At 41.0% G+C, this 8,379-nt stretch overlaps 1 protein-coding gene across 3 annotated transcripts in view; it reads right to left on the minus strand.

Moving 5' to 3' along the window:
- The window catches only part of sema3d (sema domain, immunoglobulin domain (Ig), short basic domain, secreted, (semaphorin) 3D), a 43,532-nt gene extending 35,454 nt beyond the window's left edge, over positions 1-8,078 (minus strand). For 2 of the 3 annotated variants that reach the window (XM_042495859.1, XM_042495858.1), the window contains exon 1: positions 7,895-8,078. The gene's annotated coding sequence lies outside the window, so the exon portion shown is untranslated. The remainder of the gene's footprint in view (positions 1-7,894) is intronic. The other variant, XM_042495860.1, reaches the window with a different exon arrangement.
- Between the last annotated feature and the right edge of the window lie 301 nt (positions 8,079-8,379).

Raw genomic sequence — 8,379 nt, forward strand, 5'->3', positions numbered from 1 at the left:
CAGGTGCTGGGCCAGTAGCCCATCTTTGACATGCCAAACAGCGTCCAAGAAGATTTGTAATATTTCACTGTTTTTTGCAGTGTTTTTACTGCTTTATAGCACCTGGTCTATTGTTTTGGAGAGGGGGAGACCTCTGCAGATAATTCGGCTTCAGGTAAAAACCTCCTTAACAATGAACACTAAAGGAATTCTAACCGGGAGAAGTTTCAGCTGGTTGCAATCTTCAATCTTCAACACTACCTGCCAAGAAATCTTCATGAATCTTACACACTGCTCCTTTCAAAATGAGAAACATGCAAATGTGGCAACGTATTAATCCCTGTCATTTTGAATCAACAAAGATTAAACGTGCAAATGATTATTACAAGACCTAAGATGTTTTGGAGGGCATACAACTGACAATGTAAGCCTGCAAAGAGGATGTTTTTGCTTTTGTAATACTGTATTAAGAGATAGGTGATAAAAAATCAGGAACTAAGTTCTAAATTAGTAAACAAGTTGTGCCTGAAAATATAAACTATTGCAAGGGACAAGTATGCATCTAATTATTTACAGCTATCTATGTATCCTCATTGTGAGTACATAAATTATTCTTAATTAATTGTTCCAGATTTACTCTAAATCAGGTGCTAATACGCACAATTACACATATGGGCCTATTGGCAGTGTGTCTGTGCAAAGAAAAGTGGTGCATCCCACCACATCGGAATGCATCGTTACCCCATGATAACCTTGCCCTTGATTAGGATTTCTGTGTATGTAATGCATCACCGTGCTCCAAATACCAACTGAGTATTCAGTGTATTCAGTGAGTAAACCTGCATTCCTGCACATTCCACAGCCGTCTAGCTACTGATTAACAAAGCAATCAATGAAGGAATTAATGAATGCATTAAAAGAATTCCTCCCCCAAGACCTTATTGTTACATCTCCCTCATTACTTTCCTTCCACACCCATCTCAGATAACACACATCAACCTGTCCTGTGACAACACAAACAATGTCAACTTAAATTAATAGATCCGATGTGGCAAACACATATCTCAAATGCCGAAACCAAGCGTGTTGTTTCTGGTTGGAAAAACTGGACATGTTGACGAGAGGAGATTACCAAACATTGTCTACGGAGCACCTAGGAAATTATAGAAGTTGACATTCTGAGAACATACATTCATTCACGCCTACGCACACTGATCTGCATGGCATGTTGGCAGACAGATACAAGCTGTTAAAGTACAACTCATTTCACTTCATTAATTTTCCCTGTCCGGTTTTGGCATCTGGTGTTTGAAACTTGGGAGAATCAGGGCAGAGTGGCACCCATCCAAGCGCCCCGTAGCTTCAAACCGGAGAGGATTAGACGCTGATAAACAGACTGCTGTTTACTTAAGATGACAAATCGAGGCACCTTCACACCTTCGGGGTTAGAAATACAGATATAGAGCTGTGTGTGATGGATGGGCCATCGGCAAAGAGAGTGAGAAAGTGAGCGTGTTTAAATCTGTGCGGTCTGTGCACACTTTGTGAGCGACAGTGATGGTGCTGGTGGTGAGGCTCATCCACCCTGCAGTATCTTAGGGGGTGCAGTGACACGGTTTCATCCATGTGAAACGAGTTCGAGTAATGTATCTCTCTTTACTGCTTGAGTGCCCACATCTATCAGCAGCAGAAGAATACACCCCAAACAAAGGAGAAAGCTCAAGTGTTAGAGGAGCATTAAAAACTCTTCATCTGCTGAGAAAAGCATGACGACAGGAGATTGTCATACAATAAAGCATGGAAAAAAAGCAGAAATATGTGTTGCCAGTCAGTCAATACTTTGGAGAAGGTGAATAATAGAGATTAAAAGACACAGAGAGAGAAAGAGAAAGAAAGAGAGAGAGAGAGAGGTGTGAGAGAGTAGGAAATGACAGCTTGTGCCATGTGGGTTAAGCTAACACCCGTGTTTCCTGGCGGCCAGAGTCCCTGTTGTCTTTGGCAGCATGGCCGGCACACGGTGCAGGGGGTGATGGGAAACAATCCTGATGGCGATGGTGACAGATTTAAAGCTAGCAGCCAATATGGTGCTGCTGACTTCTGATCTCAGCCCAATATATAGCATCTTATAGATGTCACCTCTCCAGATTTACTGGCTTATCTCGTTTGGTGCTCAAAACAAATCCAGTGTATGTGAGCAATAGAACAGCTATTCACTAGCAAACATTAATTAAAGCTAGGGCATGGCAACTTATTTAGGAGCATTTTTTTGTTATATTTGTCAACATTCTTATTTCATCCTAAAGGTGAGTTACTAATGAAATGAAAAAAAAGGGAAAAAAAAATCCTGTATCTTTGGCTATCAAGGCCTGTTATACACCTATCTAATACTTTCATTTGGGGCCAATTAAATGATTGGATAGCGTACCTGTCTGTCAGCGATAGGCCGTTCCTATTCTACAAAAAGGAGGCCCACATATTTTCACAGACAAAATTTCAATTTTTTTCCCTGTTTTTCTCAATGGAGTCTGGTGTTTTTAATATAATGTCTTCAAATCCCTGTCAGTGAGGGCTGTCTTATGACAAGGTAAAGTGGTGAAAACATTCTTAATGTAGTGTATACTTAAACTGGTATTGGCTTTTTTAGGTAGGACTTTTTTTAGATGGCTTAAAACTAATCAGAGTTTTCTCAGCGCCATTGCATTTCAAGTATGTGATGCAGCAGTTTTCTACCCCAAAGTTATTGTAAATAAACATTTTGATTTGGACTTCAATCGATAAATCAATTCGCTGCCGGTGCTTGAATACTGGGACAAGGACATTAGTCCAATTAAATTACACGTTTGAGCTATAACTGTAGCTCGATTTATCTGTGCATGTGAACGTTCTGAATGCATGAAACACTGGCTTTTTGTATGAAGTGCGTGCATATGGCCACAGTTGTCCGGTGGGAGGGTTTTGGGTCAGAGAGGGGAGATGGTGAGGCTGCAGAAGGAGGGTGTATTTAAAATTCTGCAGGGTTTTTTCCAGATCTCTGCCTGCCCTGGCTTTAACAATGATCCAAAATCTATTATTAAGCTGCTATGTAAGAAATGCAAATTAGCTGAACTTTTCAAAGAAACTATATTCACAGTGGAAGTTGTCAGCAGACACAAGGAAGGAGCAGATGGTGAAGAAGTGCTCTGGCCACGGGCATTCTCACACACAGACCACCCCTAATGAGGCATTTAGAAACACCCAGGTGCCCTGTGGAGTACTCTATTATCAAACCTCTCCATCTCCACAGGACAGAGTGCATTAGCACGGCTATTTGTCTTTATTCCCCGACCACAGGCACTGACCTGGCAGAACAACATAGGTAATTGTTTCTAGCTCTCAAGACATTGGTTGTTTTTCTTGGCAACAGTCAATCATCTTTTTTTAACCTCACATTTAAGCAAGCATGTAACTCCCCTGTGAGTCTGGGTGAGTTCACGTCTCACAGGGGAAATACAGGACAGCCAGCAGGCCACACTGTTTGTGTTTTCACTAAACACAAACTATAAAGCATGTACAACAAGCATTAAAGTTGTTCTCCTGGCTGTAACTGCAGTTATAGATGGCTGTAAAGAAGGAAACACAACACTGCTCAAAAAGAGACAAGCACAGCTCTTTTTCTTTATGTCTTGGCACTGTTATACACTGTATGTGTTAGAGAAAAGGCAGTTTATTTCACTTTCTATGACAAGCTTATGGAAAAAAAGTTAAGCAGCGCCATCAGCTCTTTGTCCTAATAATAATACTAGTGATATTGATCTGAAGGATCCAAAATTGACATCTTCTAACTCCTGTCTAAACTGATTTTCCTTGATAATGTTAACACAACACACATTCTCACTCTTTTCAACTGCTGCCAGAGAACAAGTAAATGTGAAATGTGATCCTTGTAGCAATGTAAGATTATTCTGGACTCAGATCAAAAACCTCAACCTACATACTGTTACACTAAAGCTTTCTGGCAACTTTTATTGTATCACTTACTTTTCTGTAATTTGTTTACTTGAGTCATTAAATAAACGATCAAGGCAGCAAGCTGTGATTCATTTTCGATTTTAACCACAAACATTATCCCACCTTATCTTAGTGAAACACCGCATCTATCAGCACGGCGTGTGTATCTCTCGGGAAATTGCATATCACTCCAAAAAATGATTGCAAAATAAATTGCCAAAATCTCCCCTTACGCACAAAATGTAATCATCCAAACAGACAGAGATGGGCTTTGAAGTTGAAAACGCGACAGTAAATTAGCCCTAAATAATTAATGGATGCACAGTACATGTTAGGTAAGGATATCTAATACCTCTCCATGGACTATAACATGGATCATTTGATCCCTTGCCATTAGGAAAGTGTATTTCCTGCAGCCATTTACCTGCTAATAAATCCAATAAATCAGAAGTCTGCAGGCTGTCTGATTACAGAGTGCGCCTCGCACAACTAAACACCTCTGACAGTTAACTCCACTGCCCTAGTAAAAGAGTTTAAGCAAGGATTTCTCAGAGCAGATCATTCTGGCCTTGTTCTGCATGATGTAAACACATTCACAACACCACATTAAAAGTAACAGACATCCCATGACAGTCAAACCCTCTATGCATGAAATGACTGAGTGGTAATGCCCAGACGAGACGGCATTCCAGTGAAATTCCTTCCGTTTTGGAGCTGAAGAGAATGTCTGTGGAGAAAAACCTAAAGAGATGGATAAAATTCCAACCCTGAGGTCCTGTCTGTCCACATTTGTCCCTCCCTAGTTATCTGAAAACAACGGCTAAGAGACTACTCCGGGCAACTGCTGGTATGGTAATCAAATCCACCAAAGACACATAATAATGCTTGTGCTGCCTTTGTTAGAGACTCGTTTAATGTTTAAAGTTGCCGTTTAATCCTCCAAGATATGTTGGTGGCAGACGGGAGTCCACAGCTCAGAGGCAAGGCTGGCTCAGGTCTGCTGTCACAACGAGGGTGAATGGAAAGGTGGGAGAGTGGAGGTGGGAAGTGATACTGGATCTGCGGTTTAACTCCCTTCAATAGAGAGGATAGAAACAGAAAAACATTAAGTGGAAACAAAGTTGAAGGCTATTCAAAACAGAGAAGCAACCATGTAACTGAGACAACGGCATATGGATAAACATGCCGATAGGTTTGTTGATAACCGACAACAAAACAAGTAACTCTACACATGCTGACTGGGGCATGACCCGGGCGTGTACCTCTGAATGTGAATCAGTGTCCACATGCATGAACATATGTGCGCGTGTAAGCTAATACCATCCTGAGGCAGGCAGATGGGAGCAACAGGGCATGAAAACAGTGACTGACAGTTGGAAGTGCTCACGCTCGGCTCCTCATGGCCTGAGGACATGAGGGTACACCCATGTATGCTATGCAACAACTCCCCTCAAGAGCATTACTGTCTTCTACAAATGTGGGAAGCAACTCTATTGTTCTCGCTCGGTCTTAGGAGGACTTTTGTTATGTGGTTATCTCCACACCAGCTCTTGCTCAGACAGAGGAAACACACAAGCCACAGAGCTGCAGGGCAGGCAGCCGGGTTGTCTGTCTGCAAGTCATTGGCACGTAGCTGCTGTAGACTCTCCAAACATACTAACATGAGCGCTGCAGTAAAGGTGCCCTCGCTGCTTTGTCTGTGTGCACTGAAGGATTCTGAAAACACGACCATATAAGGCTGGGCTAGTGCGCAGCATGGCTACAAGAGTGTTTTAATAACACTTTGCACCGAAAAACGTGTTGAGTTTTAAGAAAGAACTCTTTCAGTTTTTAGTTTTCATCACCGGCCAGGAAAAGCCTCCACATGAACGGCATGACGTTGTCACAGAGCGCAGGAATGGTGCTGTAGGCCATTCAAAACACAGCTGAATATTGTTGCTGTGATTTTGGGCAATGTTGGATCAGTCCTGACACGCAATACAGAAGGCGAGAGAAGTGAAGCACACGGGAGGCTCAGGTTAAGCACAGCACAGGTTTGAAGTGATTGATAGCGAAGGAAGGCTACCAAAACCCTTTAACAGCTTATTAGACCTATTAAATTCATTTTGCATACCAAGCTCACAGAAATGAGAGAAGAATACAGTTTCAACATATGCTGCCACTCTTCAAAGTCCCTTTAAAGTCCTCATAAATCACAAGCGTACATTTCCAGCTTGTGATTCAGCAGCAGTCCTTTGCCCGTCCCATCCCCTGATGCTGTGTATACAGAAGTCTGCATTAAATATGCCTGGCAGACGTCACTGGCGTTATGATTGGACAGTGTATAAAGGAGAAAAATCAGACAAGATTTTCTGAGTTGTCTTTCAGTGGCCCCAAGCAGAAATCATTTATTTACCCCAGTCATGCTGATCGAAAGCTCTGAAACACTGCCAGAGAAATCAATATCGACACAACTCCCATCTCTCTTTCTCTCTGCCTCCCTTCTACAGTTTCTTTGCCTCGCTCACACAAACACCCCCTCAGCCTAAAGCGCCTTGTAAGGAGTTAGATAAACCTTTAGAAGCGCACTAAGTGGAGAGTGGGTCCTTGAGACTGCTAGATATACAGACACGGGAAGGATGGTTAAATAGCTGCCGCACCACTGAACCCACATGACTGTTTTTTTATTCATATGCTGCACAGTGAACCGCAGAAATACACACAGCGAAGTGAGCTCCATAAGTAAAGCAAACTATGTTCACTGCAGCATGTTTAATGTGCTATAGATCTGCAATGAGAATATTCTGGGTCAATGAAATCACTGTTTAAGTAACCTTATAGTTGCATTCAATTTGAAGGTATTTGGAGCTCCAACATTTGATTTTTATGTGAAATCTCAAGACGCATCTTTTAAGCCTGGCTTTTACTTAGTGGCGCCTCGTCATCTGTTGCCTCTGTTTTTGAGTCTTATCTTTGGTCTTTTGTACCATTTTATCTCATTTTTATTGGTTCTTTAAATTTTACTTATTTTAAAGATCTCATTTTTTATTGTTATAAAGAGTAGTCTTTTTTGCCTGTTTCTCTTTTGCTGTTTAAATCTTGCTCTGTGAAGCACTTTAGGCTTTATGATTGCATGAAAGCTGCTCCATTAATAACTTTGATTTGATTGGTGTTTACACATAAACATGTCTGATGAAAAGCATGTATTACAAGGATTTGCGATTTTTACATTTCATGTGATTTAAACATATTATATGTTGCAGTTCATAAAATTCTTCATAGGAAAACAATAAAATGTTCACAAAATCCATTGTATTATGTGAAAAAATCATCATGCTTGAAAGAAAGCTGTTCAGAAGTTCTTAAAAGATGACACTTTGAAGACACATGCTTAAAAATGTTGCGGATATGATAAACACATCACAGGTAAAGGGCTTAAAGTCAAACCTCCAAATCAACTGTTTTGTGTCAAAAAATATAAAAAAGTTCAGCAAAACTTGAAATGATACAAAGACATTCAGAAATTCTTAAAAGTTAACAATTTGGTAAGACAAGCTTAAAAATGTTGCTTTTTGACAATATCATAAACACAGTAAAAGGACTGTGTGTAAATTTAGAGGAAAAGTGTCTAAAAAATTTGAAGTCACATGTTCAAATCTGCTGTTTAGTGTAAAAAAAGTCAAGCACATGAGGTTAGGTGTAGAAAAACTTGTAATGATGGTTGCCCTTTAATCGGCTATTAACTCACTTTATGATAATTAATATCGTCCGGACAACGTCAATGAACCTCGCAAGTTAATTACTTAAATGCAACAGATGGGAGAGGCGATAGCTGACTAAATAACATAACCTACAGAAACAGCGTATTCACAGAGACCAGACTCGAAATTCTAACTTTTCCATTAACTGCACGTGATTTACATCATCGTAATTGCGTGTTTCACCTTACCTGCGCGTGCAACTCCTGTTCCTCTCACATGCAACACATGCCCACGCGGAGGACAGCAGCGTCACTCTCCTTTAATTGCCTGATGCTCAGAGTAAAGTAACTAAAAGCAGACACACAACCTTGTTCCGAGCCAGAGAAAAGTGGATAGATAAACTGAATACTTCCCCCAAATATTTCCACTCCCCTTAATTGTAGTCAACCGCACACTCGCGCTCTTGAACTCTGGGCGCACTCTGTGTGTGTTGGATGGCAGTCCGTCCCGGGAAAGACAGACGGTAAACTCCCAATTATACTGCAGGAGGGAGGGGCCCTTAGCATCTGCACCGCTGCCAGGCAGGACCCTATAGTGGTCACTACACTTCCTGAAATGTTCGAAATATGAGAAAAAGTAGAATTAGTCGGATATTCTTTAAGATATGAATATAGGGCATACCATGGATTAAAACAAATATTTTTGGCTTCTTACAAAAACCCAGCAAATCTGC

The sequence above is a fragment of the Plectropomus leopardus genome, chromosome 11, assembly GCF_008729295.1.
Source record: "Plectropomus leopardus isolate mb chromosome 11, YSFRI_Pleo_2.0, whole genome shotgun sequence".
Classification (NCBI taxonomy): Eukaryota; Metazoa; Chordata; class Actinopteri; order Perciformes; family Serranidae; genus Plectropomus; species Plectropomus leopardus.